Here is a 19,788-nt window from a genome sequence, read left to right on the forward strand (position 1 = left end):
CCTCAGCCCGGCGCACGCGCCTGCGCCCGCTCGCCTGCCGCCTGCGCCCCTGCGCCCCTCAACAGGCGGAAGATCAGCCGCATGCAGCGCGGCGGGTCCTCGACGCCGGCACAGTCTGATGGGCTTCGTGACTTTCCCGGACATGGGCTGCGGCAGCGGGGATCTGTCCAGCGCTGTAAAGCCAAGTTCTCCCAGGAACCCCGCCTGGCCGGACAGACATTTGGTACAGCAGCTCTTGGCGCTACTTACATCCTCCTCTTTAGAGCCCTTAGCAGTGCCAGCCTGGCCTGCTTTGCTCACTCGTATCCTGGGCTAGAGTCTCCACCACTGCTTTTAGGAGCAGGGACAGTGTCTCACCCTTTTCCAGTAGTGAGGGCATGCAGACCTGCACCGTCTAGATTAGATCCATCAGTTTGCAGGTCTTGCTGTGAAAACCCTAGTCAATGCTATACCCACATTGAGCAGTGTGGAGGCAGAGGGGAGAAGGGAGTAGTCACCGCAGGAGTTGATGTCCCCTACTCTGCTCCCTCCTCCCCTACCTTACTTACATCATCCTGATCTCCTTTTCTATCTCCTAAGAATTCGAAAGTGGTGAAACTGTGACACTTAACAGTTGTGGACACTCACCTCCTGGTTCTGCCTTTCAGTGAAAAGAAAGGTGTTGACGTTTTCCTGTGTCCCTTTCAGGTGGAGACCTAATGAGACTACAATGAAGTTTTTAAGCCTGAGTCAACAGCATCACACCATAACAACTCTCTGAGGCACACACTGTTTTGCTGTCCTCCCATGTTCACCAAGCCCAATGCCTGGCAGTAATATGTTGAATAAATCAATGACTGAAGGAATGTCACCAGTATCTCTGGAAGAGCTGAAGTGAGTGCACACCACACACCAGAACATCTTTTCCTGTTAGCACCATTGATGGGGGAGGGGGGCAAAAAAACTTTCTGGTTACTTCAGTCCTTCTTACAACATCTCCCACAGTGGCTATAGTTGAACACCTCCAGTAACAAAGAACTCACTATCTCCTAAAGTAGCCGACTTGTCTCGGACCAGCTTTTTGGAAATGTTTTTCCTTCCTTGGGAGCTAACATCTGGCTCCCTGCCAGTCCCCCTCCTTTGGTTGTTTCTACCCTGGAAACTCAGATCAAGTCTGACTCCAATTTAAGCACTGTCTGTCTCTTAGGCTGTGATTTATATAACATTGTTACAAACCTACTCACCAGCATGCTGAAGGAGTCCTCAGGATGTACCACAGATTGTCTTGAGCCCTCTTAAATGTGATGCTCGGGAATGAATGGGTGGCCTGTTGAATGCAGAGAGGAGTGAGCCTGCCACCTCTTTCTACGCCTATGCTTCTGTGAACATAGCTCAAAATATCAAAATGGTTGTTTGTAGTAGTCACATCACATTGTTGAATTGGGTGGAGCACACTGCCAACTAAAACCCACGGTGCTTATGCAATATTAAATACCATCACCATCCCACATCCCTGGTCAGCTGCCAGCTTCTCTGTCCCTGCAGGCTCTGTATCTTCATGCACTCTCCGAGATAATGTGACACAGATGCTTCCTCCTCCCTATGAGGACTCCACCTCCCTTTCCCTGTTTTTCTAATACTTTTTTCTTGTCTAACCTACCCACCTCCCTCTTCAACTGGTTACAAGAGGGAAGGCAGTCTGCCTTTGGTGAACTTTAAACAACTGTAAATGAGGACTATTGTCACAGAAACTCATAAAGATCTATTGTAACAGAAGGAGCTGTTAGTGAAATTTCCACAAGTTCAATTTGCTAATTTAAATCATCCCTCTAAGTTAACAATATTAGTAGATTCCAGGGTGTGGCTAGCTGAGCCATTATTAGCTCTAACAAAGGTCTCTGTTAGAACCAGCCAGGTCACTGGCTTTTTCTGCTACACCCAACACCATACAATACATAGACTAATTCCCAGGACACCATGTCACCAGAAAGAGTCCCTAACTCACCTGGTTCTTTATTTCAAAAACTGAAGTTACTTCCCTGCCCATCATCATGAATACAAGTACCCACTGGACTCATGTTCCACGGAACCACCCCCATCAACCCCTCACAAAGTCTTAGAACTAGGTATTGTCCAGTTATCAAGAATGATATTGGACAATGATACAGAGCCAGAACTTGGAGCTGGAACTATCAGTTGGAAAGGCACATGGAATATGATCCAATAGCAGCTGCTGAAGTTGCAATATAGCAGCAAACCAAGGAAGGGGTCTACAGTGGTGGTCAATATCAGTGTAGAGAAAAGGCAACTTCTGAATGTCCACTGTGTATCACTTTACCTACCAGATCTTATTAGTCTTCATTTTTCAAATGGAGAAATGGACTCTGGGAAGCTGTATAACTTTCTTCATGTATTCTGGGACAAAAATAAGATTCAAACTTAAGCCTGTCTGATCTGAAAGCATATGTTGAGTCACTGTTTGCTTCACCTATATGAGGTGTCCTTCTAGGCCGTAAGAACCCAAAATGGCTGCATAGAGCAATAGGGATCACTCAGAAATTCAGTTAGCTTCAGGAAGTTCTCAGCAGCTGTCAGAACCCCACACTTTGAGAAAGGAGTTAGAGGAAATAGGCAAAAGAGGGCAGCATCCTGCTCTTCTGTGGGCGGGTACTAGGCAGGATTTCATTCACAGGAAGAAGAAAAGAACTCATTTCCATAATTTGAGTGTAGGGGGACCAAGACCTTAGAACCAAACAGACACCTTGCTGACAAAATCCAGAGTACCGATGAGAGCACAACTAGAACTAGTTAAATGCAAAAGAGCAGAGCACTTGACTCAACCCCTAAAATCTTCCTATCACGTTTGCAAATAATATAATTATCAGCATATAAAATCCAAAAGAATCAATGCACACTACAAGTAATAGGTTAGTTTAGCAAAGTTGTCAAGTACTAGATCAATTTATAAAAATCAATAGTTTACACCAGGAGCAAGCCATAGGAAATACAATAGACAATCAGAGACCATTCACCATAGCAATAAAACTTTAAAGCACAATATCCAGGAATTAACCCAAAACTTGCAAAAAAAAAAGGTATGAAGAATATTTTTAAACTATTTAAGGACATAAGACTGGATAAATGAAGACTGAAAGCATGAAGATGTAAAAATGCCCATTTCATCTCTAAATTCAATGTTTTGGTATAGCCAAAATTCTAGCAGGAACTAAAATTTTAAATAACTCAATAACCTTGTAAAAAGTATAAGGAAATATAATTTAAAGTATTTGGGGATATTAGTTCAGTTGATAAAGTGCTTGGCTTGCATGCACAAGGCCCTGGTTCAATCCCCAGCACCACCAAAAAAAAAAAATTAAAATGGTTATGTCAATTTGGAAAAGTAGAAATGCAGAAATAAAAACAAATTGGTATGGCTCCAGGGAAAAGAGGAGCAATGAGACAGGATGCAGAACTCAGAAGTAAACCCGTGGATAGACCAACCGCACCTTGATATATGAAAGGTGATACCATAAGCCAATGAGAAAAAAATATAGAGTATTTAGAGATCATGTTGAGGAAACTGGCTTAGTTAATGAAGAAAAGGTAAAGCCATATACATACAAAGAAAACTCCAGATAAACCTAAGACCTGCATATGAGAGAGAGGAACTGTGGAAGACCAAGTCTGTTAATGTGGGATACAAGTTCAGTTCAGAAAAATAAGATTGCATAACTGGAGATGTACCTCAGTAGTAGACCACTTGTCCAGCACATGTGAGGCCCCAGGTTTGATATTCAGAACAGAAAAAAAAAAATGGAGGATTTAAATGTATCACAATAAGCCTTCTCTTCAATTAAAAAAAGCCATAGAAAAAAGTTGAAAGAGCTGACAAATTGGGAAATGACATGGGCTATATACAAAAACAATTAGAGATTAGAATCTAACATATATAAGAAACTTTGGAGAAGTCAATAAAAAGCAATCAGAAAATCTAAGATAAAAATAAGGAAAGGAGGTGGGGCTGGGGTTGTGGCTCAGTGATAAAGTGCTCGCCTAGCATGCATGAGGCACTGGGTTTCATCCTCAGCACCACATAAATGTAAAATAAAGATATTGTGTCCATCTAAAACTTAAAAATAAATATTTTTTAAAAAATAGAATAAGGAAAGGATAAGAGCAGGCAGCTCATGGCAGGGAAGGCTAGGATAGCGAGCAAGCTCAGAAGAGGTGCTCATACACAAATACAGTGCAACCACTGTCTGGAACAGACTTTAAAACCAGCTCCCTGGGAGGAGGTGAGTACTCATTTGTAGTATTTGCTAATTTCCATGACGCACATATTCTTACCATCACTGACTTCAAACCACCAGTGTCAGGTCACTGGACAAGAAGTTGGGAAGAAATGTGCTCATTCAGCTCTTGTGAGCTGCTCCTTCAACATACGGCTGCTTTACCCATGCACGTGGCAAAATGTCAGAAAGATAAGCCCACAGACTGCCAAGGATATGGGGAAATGGTAATCTTGTGCACTGCTGATAGGAATTTAAGCTGGCAACCACATTCTATACAACAATCTGTCTGTGTTTAGTGAAAAAAATAAAAGTAAAAACAGTATGCTTTAGGACTCTGCAGGCACTTTCCTCAGTACACCTCAGAAAAACTTTTACAACTGTCCGAAGCACCTTCTTCACATGGCTTCCAGGCAGCCAATCTCTCATTCACCAGGTGATCTTACACAGTTGGTGGCTTTAAATACCATCTGTAGATTTATAATTCCCAAGTTTATATTCCTATCTCTGAACTTTGGACATATAGCCAACTGCCTACTCAACATCTACTCTCTGGTATATATACTACACAGCTCAAATATAACATGTTCAAAATGGAAACTTTCCCCATGTGAGCAAATGGCAAATCTCATCTGTGTGTGCTCACTAGTGTCATTCCTTCTGGATTCTCCAAATGAAAACCACTGATCTCATTCTTTTAAAAGTTCATGATATCATATTTATTGAGGAAATTCATCAATGCCATAGAAATCCTTACAGATGGATAGCAACTAGAGAATCCAGGAACCTCCTCCTACTGCTCCTACTTGGGCTTGTCTTCCTCTGACCCATCTCCTCTTTATTCTCAAGGTTACAATTAGGGACCTCTTGCTGAAGTACATCACAAACTGAAGAGAACTTAGCCAAATTGTGCAAGTCTTACTATCTGAATCAGTGCTACTCACTTCTGGTTGCACATTTTAATCATTTAGGTATCTTTTGCAAAATAAGCCCTAAAGACCTGATCAAATAGTCTGATTCACTGGTCTAATTTAGATTCATGCTATCTTATAAGTTAATTCTCTCTTCAGTTCTCCGCAGAAGATACTAACATGAAATTTTCAAACCCAGCTTATTACTGTGTGGAGCGCTGCTCTCCAGGCCCTCCAAACATCACATAAGACAACCACTTTTAAAATTCTTCCTTATAAGCCTGGTCTGGTGGGACATACCTATAATCTCAGCTACTCAAGAAGCTGAGGAAAGAAAATCACAAGTTCATAGACCAGCCTGGGCAACTTAGCAAGACCCTGTTTTTAAATAAAAGTTCATAAAAGGGCTTGGAATGTAGCTCAGTGCTAGAGTGTTTGCCAAGCAGTGACACAAATGCTAAGTTTTGGCTGGGCATGGTGCTGTGCACTACATAATCCCAGCCATTTGGGAGGCTGAGACAGGAGGATCACGGGTTCAAAGCCAGCCTCAGCAACAGTGAGGCGCTAGGCAACTCAGTGAGACCCTGTCTCTAAATAAAACACAGAATAGGGCTGTGGGTGTGGCTCAGTGATGAGTACCCCTGAGTTCAATCCCCAGTCCCCCCCCAAAAAAGAACTATTTTGCAAATCAGCCACCCATATCGTTAGCTTCCAAGACAGCAGTGGCACACAAAAACAGCATTGTGCCAATTTCTGTGAGTATATGAATTTCAAAGACCACCACCCTCCACCGCCATTGCCTCCCACCATTGAAACTAATTCTAACCAAGCCTCTAGATAGAACTATCATGGTATAGAAAAGTTAAAGCATGAAGGAATATCATTAAAAACACCATTAAGATGCAGTCAGTCAAATTCAAAATGTGGAAGCTTCCACAAGGCCAATAATCCATGCCTACAGCCAAAGAAGTAGCCGAGAAAGTCTGATATAGATCAAAAGTGGGTTAAGAGCCCTATCTAGAGTGATATTGGCCAAAGTATATTGTTATATTGTTGTGTGCATGTACAAATAAGTAACAACAAATCCCATCATTATGTACAATTCTAATGCACCAATAAAAAATGTGGAAGGAGCCAGACTCAGCGAGATCCTGTATCTAAATAAAATACCCAATAGGGCTGGGGATGTGGCCCAGTGGTCGAGTGCCCCTGAGTTCAATCCCTAGTACCAAAAAAAAAAAGAAAAAAATTGTGGAAGGAGAAGAATAGAGCCCTAATCACACTCTTCAATGCACAGATCTTGCTTGGATCTGGATTCAAATAAACAAAAAATAATTTCTTGAGACAATTGGGAGAAATTTAACCCAGGCTGGATGATAAATGATTCCAAGAAATTTTTGTGCATTTTGTTAGATATGACAATGACATTGTAAGTTACATGAGAAATTCATATTGAAGAATATATAATAAAAAGCTTCATGTCTGGGATTTGCTTTAAAGTGTTCTTTAGCAATAAGGGTGCAGTGGGAACAGATGGATGAAAAAGAATGATACAATAGTAATTATTGTTAAATTATTAAATATAAATAATTATTAAAAGTGAATGATGGCTATATTCTTCTTTCTTCTTTTATATTAATTTGAAATTTTTCCATACCAAAAAATGTTTAAAAAGGAGTTCCAAGGGAGCAGAAATTTTAGTCCATTGCTGTCACTGCTAGATCCCAAGTAGCTAGAACAGTTATCGGGCACATAGCACAAATTCATGAAATGTGTTGACTAAATGGGCCAATAATTAAGATTTCAGTCTCAGTCAAGATAGACTACCACATCCAAGGCATTTAGAAATCGCAGAGTTTGCCTGTGGATCACATGCATGCACACACTTGAAAATGCAAAGCATTCATGTATCACCAAAGCTCCATCAAATTGTCTTCTCAACAGCTGTTTACAAAACCAATCCAGTTTCATCCCAGTTCAGTATAAACCATCCATGACTTTAATGACATCTTGATTAGGGGTTAGGAGAATGTCACACCTACAGAAGAGTGCCATTGAGTTTGCACCTTGTCTACAATGGATCGAATGACTCACCTAACCAAAGAAAGCCATTGACAGACCAATTAGCTGTTCCTGAGTCATGAGAAAGTCTCCTTTGTGGCAAATAACACTGATAATAAGATTGTTTCTGACATTCCTCATATAACCATATTCAAAACAGCAGGGAACAGTCAAGGTTAAAAGAAGCGAGAATTAGATTCATATGGAGTTCAGCACAATAATAATAAATTATAGTCTATTCTTTTTAAGGTCAAAGATATATTGTGCAATATTTTTATCAGCATCAAGATCAACAGCCCTGTTGGGGACATATGTCAGTGGTAGAGTACTTGCCTAGCATGCATGAGGCCCTAAGTTCAATTTCCAGTACAGAAAGGAAAAAAGGAAGGAAAAAAAAAAAAAAACATAATCACAGTCCTAAGACTAGAAAGCATTTAGAAAGGCAAGCAGATTGCATATGGCCCATTAAATCACCAGAAACACATTGAGTGCCTCTTCCTCCAAGGTCAGAGTGGAGGCTCTAAACAGGGGTAAGCTTTATTCTGGCTTTCTGCTAAAGGAGGGAAAATGTCATGGCTGCAATCATGGGCAGCCTAAACTGGAAGCCCAGGATCATCTCTCTCTATCTGTGCAACACTACAGCATCTCTGAACTCTCCCCTGAGCTTTGGTTTGCTCTTTTGCAAAATGAGATAAAGAATTCCTGCCTCCAAGTGCTATCCACCAAATACGTTGAGTGACACTCTATAAATATGACTCACAGAGATACTCGATAAATAGCTGTGGTGCTGAGACATGGCATGAGAACAGGACACCAACCATCTGCCAAAGAAACAGTGCCAGCTCTTAGGATTTCCAAAAAAGGGATCACATGGCAGGATGGGGTGGGGGTCAGGAAAGGCTTCAAGGAAGAGACACATTTTGAGCTAGGGAGGGAGGAAATGAGATCAAGTTATGTAAATAAGGAGCTAGCATTTATTGAGTGCTTCATATATGCTGTACATATATGGTTATAAATACTTCTATTCTTTCACACCTAAAAAAATAAATACGATTTAATTTTCATTTTTCCAGTTGGAGAAATCAAGGCATAGAGAAGTTAGGCAGCTTGCTCAAGAGCACATAGCAGCAGAACCAGGATGTGAACTCAAAGAGCCTAGATCCAAAGATTAAACTCTTAACCAGAATGCTTTTCAAGAGAAAAGACTTGGAGGAAGAAAAGCTCAGTGTGTGTTTAGATGATGATGGTGGGAGAGTCTATGTGTTAGTCCCCTCAGGCTGCTACACCTACACACCAGAGGTTTATTTGTCCTGGAGGCGGGGAGGCCCAAGATCAAGGTACCAGCAGATTCAGTGTCTGATGAGCATTCTCTTTCTGGTTCACAGACAGCCAACTTCTCATCATGACCTCATGTGGTAGAAGGGGGAGGGACCTTTCTGGGGTCTCTTTTAAAAAGGGCATAAAATCCCAAAGGCCCCATATCCAAAATCCTTCACCTTGGAGACATAAACATTCAGTCCATAATCATCTAGCTAGAGCAGAGCCTACAGTAAGAAACTAGTAGAAGAGCTAAAGAGATAGATTCGTGTTAGAATGGCCTTGAATGTCACACATTAGCCTGAAAGACTGTCCCATAGGGTCAAGGAAAAGCCACCTTGAGTTTCTAAGGAAGAAAAGACTACAGAATCTGTTAGCACAGTTCAAAATGGAAACCCCTGCCCACCCTCAATGCCCCCCTACCTGTTACACCCTTTTAATAACGAGAAACCTGAACATCAAAAGCATATGAAAGAATTCAAGCATTCTGAAGTGAAAATTAGAAGCTGAAAGTAAAATTGCCTTGATCCTTAATCTCTATCAATTAAACTTAGATTTTTAAAAACAGCAAATCATTTTTACATGATTTCTCCATAAACAGCTTGTTTTTTTTTAATATTTAATGTGTGCTCAATAGCAACCTGCATTCAACATGAACTGGAGACAACCGATACAGATGCCCTTGGGAGATAGAAATCTATCATTCCTGCCTTTCCCATAACACCCCATTAACCACCTTGCTGCATAACAATAACACCCACATATCGTCATCTTATCCACTTGGTTATATAATAATGTAATAAAATAATCTTTGGGAAATATACCTATTGGATCAAAGCAGAGTCCCAGCAAAGGAGCAGCAGCTACCCCACTTGCTAGGGTCCTGTCCCATCCAGCAAGTCACCAATAGGCTGCCTGCCCACTCTATGTACCCTTTCCACATGGCACAATGACTTTAATTTCTCCAGCTTCACTCAGTGCCCTAACCCAGACTTCTCAGCAGGGAGCTTCTCAAGTTCAGCTTGCAGAATGAGACACCACACACCTGCTAGGGAGCTGCATTTCACCAATTTAGAGGCATCTTTGCTGGTAGCAATAGCCGAGCATTTTTGCAAGCAATATCCAGTGACTTTATGAAAATATGTGTAATGCAAAGACCACCAGCCATGCTCAAGAAAAGAAGGTGTGGTCTGTAAGGAAAGCTCCTCCTTCCATTTGTTAAGCACCTGCCAAGTAATCCTTAGTATCAGTGAATACCACTAGATGTGCCCCTGGCCCTTAGGGGCTTTATAACATAACATAGAACAAAATTAAAACTCACAAAGCCTTGGAAATAGGATAGAATCCAAGGCTTTGAAGTCAGATATACAGGCTTTGCCTAGAAATGAGGGGGCTCGCAGGATGTGCAACTCTGAATTTTAAAAAGACAACAGTGCCAAGGAAACCGGAACAAGTTATTTGATCTACAAACAAATCGAAACCAAGTTCTTAATTGTCTTTGAGAATGTGAACAAAATAAAATTAAAACCTCTCAAAGACTCAGTTTCCTTATGTATCATACGAGCATCATAGTAGTTCCCACTTTATCCCATGTTTCTTCCTAGAATTCAATGAACTATTCTTGTATTTTTTAAAAAAAGTCTTAGTACAGTATCCAACAATGAGTATTCTCTCCATATGTGTCAATACTGTGAATATAATTAAAGATTGAATTAGGTGTTTCAGGAACTAAAAATGGAGATCAGAGAAAACTGGACCATTAAGAAAAGATCCCATAAAAGTAAGGTTGACAAATAAAATCTCAATTGCCCAAACGAGTTCAAATTTTATACAAATAAGTGATATTTTATATCATATTTTTTAAAAATTATTTTTGTTTATCTGAGATCTAAATGTAACTGGTATTTTTATTTGCTTAAAATGGCAACCCCACACAGAAAGGGAGAACATAAATTCTTATTTGGAGAAGGAAAGGATAGGCAGAGGGATAAGCACAGGCTACCGCGGACTAAAGAGGGAAGTGAATGGGACAGTCTTGTTAAGTTTCAAAAGGGAACACCTGGAGATCCTGGCCAAAGAGTCTAGATTTGATGCATGGGAGAGTTAAAAGTAAGGTGTGGTAGGGGTCCTGTAATAAGGCAGAAATAAGAAAAAAAATAAGAAGAGATGCTTTCAAGGAAGAAAGAGTGAGACTTCATGAAGGAAAAGACTGGATCGATCCAAGATGCCGCTAATGTTTTAAACCCAGTCACAGTAAGACAGAAGATATATCTGTGTCTGCCATTGAAGTCAGAGGGGTTGCCTGAACTCAGGTGTTGGTAGTGGAAGTAGAGGAAAGAAAAACAGAAGGAGAGGATGCACAGATATATTATGAAAGAAGGTAATGTTTGTGGAGAAGTGTGACCAAAGCTGTGAATATGAATGTGTTCTGCCACTTTCAGAACTTTCTTAAGTAGTGTAGCTTCATTACTGGTGACCCAAGTAAGCAATTACATGTAAATCTAGAGAGGCCTCTGGAAGTGAGTTAACTAAAGGCTGGCAGGCAGGGTGGGGTGGGGTGGGGACAGGACACTTAATGCTCTCCTTGCTCTTTCCCCCTCTTAGTGACAAGAGATAAAAGATTAAAGCAATGGGATTTTTTTTTACGTCCTCTCATTCCTCCCCACCCCCCAAGAGATCCCACAGAGTTCTCCTGCCTGAACTTCTCCAAAGAGTGTGATTGCAATGCAGGGGAGGGGGATCTGGAGAACTCAGGGAACTTTCACATGGGGTCTGTGTCACTATTTTTTATCTGGTTGCTTTCTTATGAATACACATAAAATTCTACTCTTGTGGCAAATGAAAAAGACATGGTCCCATTTGGTAACATTTTTTCCCCAGAAAGACATTGCTTCTCTTTATAAATGCTCCTTGACATGAGCCTTTCAGTTTGGTTCAAAGAAGGCAAATTGTGCTGAATATCTACTTAAAGATAAATGTGAACCACAAACCAAAGATCCCAAAAGAACCAAACCCAAAGGATCTGCTTAGAAAATCAATTCTAAGCCTTTATCTAGTTCTGATTACTCACACCATCATTCAGGCCCCCTGTCCTGTTTGCTCTTCAAAACTTCAGAGCCTTCCTACCTCTCATTTCTTCTTAACTACTACAAACTACACTAATTTCTCCCCTTTGCTAAGGGAAGATACATATGAAAACCCAATTGTACACTACTTTGCATTAATTGCTTACATGGAAGCATTTTGCCCTGCCTTCTCAGTGTAATTGTAAATTCCGTGAGGGCAAAGAATAAAGAATGTATTCAATACCTCCTTGTTGTAGTAGACTTAAAATTGAATGCAAGATGATGCAAGATATTAAAAGGAGGAGAAAATGTGAGTGGGTGAAGGATATGTAGAAATTCTCTGCACTATCTGCTTAACTTGGTATAATCGTAAAAACAAAGTTTATTAATTTTAAAGACTAATTTAATATCTTTCTACAAAATCTGAGTTTCCTTCTTTTAACAGAAAATAGGGGAAAAAAGAAAGAAAAAAATCAAAGGAAAAAAAGGCATTTAATACATGAGTTGGTGTACAAAACTTAGTTTCTTTCCTCTATACCAGCAATGGACAATAAGAATTTGAAATTTCATTTAAAAAAAAAATACTTATGTATAAATCTAATTGTTTTATTTGTTCTTTTTAGTTATACATGACAGTAGAATGTATTTTGTCATATACCTACATGGAGTATAACTTCCCATTTTGTGGTTGATGTGGAATTACACTGGTTGCACATTTATATATGAACATAGGAAAGTTATGACTGATTCATTCTACTGTCTAACTTGTATATAAAGCTAACTATGTACAAGATCTACATGAGAAAAACTACAGTATTCTGATGAAAGAAAAATCAAAGAAGGTCTAAATTAATATTCCATGTTCATGAATAGGAAGACTCAATATCATTAAGATGTCAGTTCTTTCCAACTTTATCTACAGATTCAATGCAATCCTACTCAAAATCCTAACAAATTGTTTTGCAGATCTTGAGAAATTCTGAAGTGTATGTGGAGAACTAAAAGACCCAAATAGCCACCACAATATTGAAGAAGAACAAAGTCAGAGAATTGGCACTACCAGCATGAAGATTTATTTCAAAGCTATAATCAAGATAATTTGAAACTGGAAAAAGAATAGACAAACCAAAGGCAAGCTTAGAAATATACCTCCCCCAATATAGACAATGGATCATTGACAAATCAAACATGATAAAGGAGCAAAGGCAATTCAATGGGAAAAAAGGACAGTTGTCTGTTTAATAAATGCAGAAGAACATAATGGTTCTTTATCTCTGGCTGCCGGTATGAAGTCATTAAAGCCAAAACATAGGGGATCTTATGTTGCTTATTCTACCTCTTGCAGAATAGATATAGCTGAAAATAGTGTCATAGTTCATTAACCCTGTATGGGCCGTGCTTCTTAGTTCTCCAGTTCATATTGGAGAAACTATGAACAGGATATCTGTTGAGAGCCACAGCGGAAGGGGCCCCAGCAAACTTTCAGACTGCCAGCTGATGATTGGTTCACAGGGACCCCAGCAACTTCTAGCTGATTGGCTCCTCTGCGGTGATGCTCATTGGGCTGTTTCCCCGCCCTTTCAGACTACGAAGCTGCTCATTGGGGGACTTTTTGGCTCCACCCACGCGACCCAGCCAATCGGCCTCAAGAGTAGGAGGAGTGGGGGAGGTTGAGAGGCTTGTGGGAAGCCAGTGGTGGCAGTTGGGCTCTGAGGGTTTTTCCTGAGGAGCTGTTTTGTTTGGCGTGTGTGGTTCTAAAAATAAAGTTAGTTTCTTTTGACAAGTGGCTCCTGAATTGTGCCCAGCCAGACTGCAGCAGATATCCAAGAGTTCTGGGACAATATTAAAAGATCAAATATAAGACTCAGGTCTTGAGGAGGAGTGAGATACAGGCTAATGGCAAAGAAACTTATTCTGTAAAATAATAGTAGAAAATATTCCTAATCTTGGGAATGAGAACATGCAGATACTAGAGGAATGTAGACTTTCAAATAGACGTGACGAGAAAAGAACTTCTTCCTGATATATTAAACTAAAAGTGCCAAAAATTCAGAACAAAGAGAAATTTTTAAAAGCTTCAAGGGAAAAGCATCAAGTCACCGATAAAGGTAAATCCATCAGAATAACTATAGATTTCTCAGCAGAATCTCCAAAGGCCAAGAGAGCATGAAATGATGTATTTCAAGCTCTGAGGGGAAATAGCTGCCAACCTATATCACTATACTCTACAAAGCTATCCTTCAAAGTTGAATAAGAAATAAAAACCTTCCAAGAAAAGGATAAACTAAAAGAACTCATGACCACTATGTCAGCACAGCAGAAGATACTTAAAAGATTCATACACACAGGGGCTGAGGTTGTGGCTCAGTGGTGGAGTGCACGCCTGGCATGCTTGAGGCACTGAGTTTGATCCTCAGCACCTCATAAATGTAAAATAAAGATATGTGTCCACTTAAAACTAAAAAATAAATATTTTTTTAAAAAGAATCCTACACACAGAAGAAGATAAAAATATCCAAGATAGCATGGGAAAAAATAAATCTCATTAGAATAGTAGATAAGTAAATGAGAATTAGGAACAAATCAAACATTAGAAATAAACAAAATGACAGGAAGTAGTACATACCTCTCTATAATAACATAGAATGTGAATGGTCATAATTCTCCAATTAAGACATAGACTGACAGATTAAATTTTCAAATAAGACCTAACTCTGTTTTATGCAAGAAACACACCTTGCCAGCAAATATATTCATAAGCTGAAAATAAAATGATAAAAAATGATATTTTATGCAAGTGGAATCTGAAAACAAATAGGAATCACTATTCTCCTGTCCAACAAAACAGACTTGAAGCCAAAATTCATCAGAAAAGTCAAAGGTCATTACATATTGGTAAAGGGAAAAGTCCAATAAGAAGAAATAATGATTGCAAATATTTATGCCCCAAATGTTGGTGCATCCAATTTCATAAAACAAACACTAGTTAACCTAAAAGAACAGATAAGTCCCAATACAACAGTAGTGGGTAACTTTAATGCATGCCTCTTACTAGTGCATAAGTCATCCAGAAAAAGCAAAATTGACCAAGATACTATACTATAGATCAAATGGACTTAACACACATCTATAAAACATTTCATTGAACAGCTAAATATACCTGCTTTTCAGCTATGCATGGAATTTTGTCTGGAATAGATCATGAAATTAGGCCATAAAGCAAATCTTAGCAAATAAAAAAATGAAATAATTTTTGCATCTTATCAGATCATAATGAAATGAAATTAGAAATCAATAGCAAGTAAAACTACAAAACTTACTCAAACACACAGATTGAACAATATACTTTTGAATGATGAGTGGGTCATTGAAGAAATTGAGGGGGACTTAAAAATTCTTAGAATCAAACAAAAATTAGAAATACAATGTACCAACATCTGTGGGATACAGGAAAGGCAATTCTAAGAGTGATGTTTATAGATATAAAATGTCTACATTAAAAAAATCAGAGAAATCTCAAATAAATAAACTAATGATGTATCTCAAGGTCTTAAATAAAACAATCCTAAAACCAGTAGAAGAAAAGAAATTATAAAGATCAGAGCTGAAATTAGTGAAATAGAGACTAAAAGAAGCAATAAAATAGAGTTAATTCTTTGAAACATAAACAAGACTGATAAACCCTTAGACACACTAGAATTCTGATAGAATTCACAGCTGAATTCTATCAGATCTTTAAAGAAGAACTAATGCCAATGGTCCTCAAATTATTTCATGAAATAGAAAGTAATAGAACACTTCCAAACTCATGCTACAAAGTCAGCAGCACCCTGATACCAAAACCAGATAAAGACAATTCAAGGAGAGAAAACTACGGATCAATATTCTTGTTGAACATAGATGCAAAAAATCCTTAATAAAATATTAGAAATTCTGAGCAAAAAAGAGCAATGCTAGAGACAACACAATAACCAACCTCAAACTATACTACATAGCCATCAAAACAAAACTAGCATGGTACTAGTATTAAAAGCCAGGTAGACCAAAGGAAAGGTATAGAAGACATAGAGACAGACCCACACAACTATAGTCATCCCAAACCATACCATGGAGAATTAAAAGCCTCTTTAACGAACAGTCCTGGGGAAACTGAATATCCATATATAGAGGAATAAAACTAGATCCCTATCTCTCATTCTGTATACCATTGAAAATGGATCAAAGACCTAACTATAAGACCTGAAACTTTGCAACTGCTAAAAGAAAGCATAAGGGAGACACTTTGACAAGTAGGCACCATACACAATTCCTGAATGGAATTCCTATAGCCCAGGAAATAACAGCGAGAATTCATAAATAGGATTTTCAAGATAAAACAAATAAAAAAAGCTTCTGCACAGCAATGAAAACAATTAACAGAGTGAAGAGATAGTCTATTGAATGGGAGAGAAATCATTGCTGGCTACAATTCTGAGAGAATTAATATCCAGAATACATAAAGAACTCAAAAACCTCAATACCCCCCAAAAAAAATCCATTTAATAATTTGGCAAATAAAATGAATAGATACTTCTCAAAGTACAAGTGGTCAAAAATTATATGAAAAATTTTTCAATGTCTTTAGCCATCAGGGAAATGCAAATCCATCTCTCCCCAGATAGAATGACAATCATCAAGAATATAAATAATAATAAATGCATGGAGTGGGGAAAAAAGGAATAGACACTGTTGGAAGGAATGTAAGTATGGTGGGCACTATGGAAATCAGTATTTAGATTCTTCAAAAAACTAAAAACGGAATGACCACAGGAAACAGCCAAACCATTCCTTGGTACTTACCTGAAAGATTTAACATCATCACACTACAGAGATATGAGCATACCCGTGTTTATCGTGGCACAATTCACAATAGCCAAGTTAAGGAATCAGCTGAGGCACCCATCAACAGATAAAGAAAATGTAGTATATAATGGAGCCCTAAAAAGTGAACCAAGCTATGTCATCTGCAGGAAAATGAATGGAAGAGATTTAGAAAAATTAGTGCTATATGGTTTCTATATATGTGGAAGGTATGGCAGGAAAAACAAAGAAGATGTCAGGAATGTAGAAAGGAGACCATTAGTGAAGAGGAAGGAAATCAGGGGAATGGGGAAGGGAGTATAATGGGAGGTATTGGGAAATTAAATTCATCATATTATGTTTGATGTCACAATGAAACCCATTGTTCTATAAAATTAATATATACCAATAAAAAATGAATCTAGACACAGATCACATATCTTTCACAAAAATTAACTCTAATTGGAAGATAGACATAAATGTAAAATTCAAAACCATAAAACTTCAGAAGATAACAGGAGAAAATGCAGGTGACCTTGAATTTGGTGGCCTTTAGATACAACATCACAGGTACAATCATGAAAGAAAGAATTGGCAAGGTGGACCTCGTTGGAATTACAAACTTCTGCTCTATGAAAAACCCTGATATGACAATAAAGATGAACGAAAGATTGGAAAAAAAATTTGCAAAACGTGTCTGGTAAAGAACTGCCTTGCAAAATTTACAAAGAACTCTTAAAATTCAACAATAAAATGGGCAAAATATCTGAACAGATACTTCACCAAAGAAGATATAAGGATAGTAAATAAGGTTATGAAAAGATGCTCATGTCATATATCATTAGGAAAATGCAAATTAAAACAAAAATGAGATACCACTGCACACCTTCTAAAATGTCTAATATTAGAAACACTAACAACAAGTGCTGATGAAGAGGATTGGGGTACAAAATTGTATAGTTGCTCTGGAACACAATTTGTCAGCTTTTTACATAGCTGAAGTACAGTCTTACCATATGACACCTCTATCACACTTCCAGGCATTTGCTCAAGTGATTTGAAAACTTATGACTTGTGTTCTCCCTCCCTCCCCGCTCCCCCATCACACACACACCTGCACATGAATAATTTCCAGAAGCTGGAAACAACCAGGATGTCCTTTAATAGGTGAATGGACAAACTGGTAAAATGGAATATTATACAGTGACAAAAAGTAATGTTATTGAGCCACAAGAAGACATGGAAGAAACTTAAATGCATATTGTTAAATGAGAAAAGCCAGTGTGAAAGGCTATGTATTATAAGATTCCAACTATATGGCATTCTGGAAAATCAAAACTATGGAGACAGTAATGAACAGTGGCTGCCAGGGGCTGGAGAAGAATGAGAAAGGATGAAGAGGTGGCACAAAAGAGACTTTTAAGACAAGGAAACTCTTCTGTATGACACTGTAATGGTGGGTACATGACATTATGCACTGGTCAAAAAAACATAGACTGTACAACACAAAAAAAGCAAGTCCTAAATCAGACTGTGGATTTTAGTTAAAAATAATGTATCAAAAACAATTCGATTATAAAAGGGGGGAAAAAGTAGATTATGAAGTATCTTTAATACTTTGGTTTCATAGCAGTGAGCTGACATTTTTGTACCTCTGTAAGATATGTCTAAGTTGCCTGACAGTATACATAACCAGTTACTGAAACCCATATTAATTTGTCTAAAATAATACTATGCTTCATTCAGGTTATTGAGCTCTTATGCATTTTCACCTGCATTTTCTCCTGTTATATGAGACTTATTAATAAGTCTCATCAGAGGTCTGAATGGACAGGAGATTTATTATACAATGAGACTTACCCTGGTCATGCGACTGTCTTCTCAAATGTCACCTGGGAAAAACCTTTTCAGTAACTTATGGGTCTTCCTCAGCAAGTGTACAAATTGTTTAGCGTGGTGGTTGGGAGTATATGGAAATGAGTGTTTTCATAATGGGCTCCCTTTAGCTCCTCCACAGATTCCAATTGCAGAAAGCCACGGTGGTGATGGCAGGCACTGGCTCGCCTCTCTTTGGTGGAGTCCTCTTTTGAGTGCCCAGCCAGTGTTCCTATAGGCCACAAATGCATAATAATGGCATGACCTGTGGTGCTATGGATACCAGATTTAAAGGGCCAGAGACTATTAATTATGACCCTTAACTTTCCTCCTAGACTTCTAGCAGTAATGGCAGAGAAAGAAGAACCACTAATGGGGCCTTGCCCATCATTTCACGTGGAAGAAGCCCAGGAAGTTTTAAGAGACTCTTTCAAAGTCAGTGTCAAATTATTTAGGAGCTCAGTCCCCTTGAACTCTAACCAAGCCTCCTCTAATATTAACTCTCCTGAAGTGTCGTCTACCTTCTTCTGGGGAGCTAGGAAGAGACTGTTTTCAGAACTAGGTATTAAATTACATCTATAAGACATAAGCTTTGCTCATGTGGAATCCTGGGTAGTGAGAAGGTGGCACTCTATTTGAGGTAAAGAAGCCTTGTTGGTATCAGTGGTCACTGCTGTCAGAGGCTTAGCTTTGGAGGGCAGAAAAAGTCCCGTTTCTGTCCAAATTCCCTCATCACCTAGGATAGGCTTCAGGGGTTTCTTTCACTAATGAGGGGCGCAGGACCCCCAGTGTGTTTTGGAGCTGCACTTTCCCATCTGCTCTTAAGAGTAGAGCAAGGCGAGAGCTAGGGCTGTGGCTCAGAGGTAGAGCGCTTGCCTAGCACGTGTGAGGCACTGGGTTCAATCCTCAATTATTTAAAAATAAATAAATAAATGTATTTTTTTTAAGGAAAAAAAAAAAGAATAGAGCAGAGCAAGAAAATTTGCTGGGTCTTTGGTAGGTTTCTCCTCTGCAAACAGATCAGCCATCACATCATGTTCAAAGCAAGAAATGCCCCCCAGTGGCAAGCCCAGAGCTTCGTGGGTTGTGGCAAGTCTTTGAAAAGACAAAGTCTACTATTCCACTGAAAACCACCTGCAGTGACAATTTTCTAGTCACCATACTACAGAGATAAATCCGACACACATGACACCGTGAGGACTCTAGCTCTTAATAAAGTGCAAGTCTTTTTAATCCAGCTGTTACTGAACCACATCTAAGAGGAAGCTGCTCCCCCTAAAAAAAGAAAAATTCCAGTTATCAGAATGATAAATCTATTTAAAAATAAAAAGTGTTTAGTTAGTGGCAGAGGAACATTTAATTGAGGAAGTATCCCTCCCTCTTATAAATGTGAGGGAGGCCTTAGAGCTTCTCGAACTTTCTTTAACCAGAAAATGGTTGGCTAGGAGTTGG

At 38.9% G+C, this 19,788-nt stretch overlaps 1 protein-coding gene across 4 annotated transcripts in view; it reads right to left on the minus strand.

Annotated features, from left to right (window-relative positions):
• Positions 1-19,788, minus strand: part of Clip4 (CAP-Gly domain containing linker protein family member 4) — a 96,598-nt gene that overhangs the window by 53,157 nt on the left and 23,653 nt on the right. For 2 of the 4 annotated variants that reach the window (XM_015479806.2, XM_048804604.1), the window contains exon 1: positions 1,224-1,394. The exons of the other annotated variants lie outside the window; for them this stretch is intronic. The gene's annotated coding sequence lies outside the window, so the exon portion shown is untranslated. Of the gene's footprint in view, positions 1-1,223; positions 1,395-19,788 lie in introns of those variants that run through there. 4 annotated transcript variants of the gene reach the window in all.

This window comes from Marmota marmota, unplaced genomic scaffold (assembly GCF_001458135.2).
Source record: "Marmota marmota marmota unplaced genomic scaffold, marMar, whole genome shotgun sequence".
Lineage (NCBI taxonomy): Eukaryota > Metazoa > Chordata > Mammalia > Rodentia > Sciuridae > Marmota > Marmota marmota.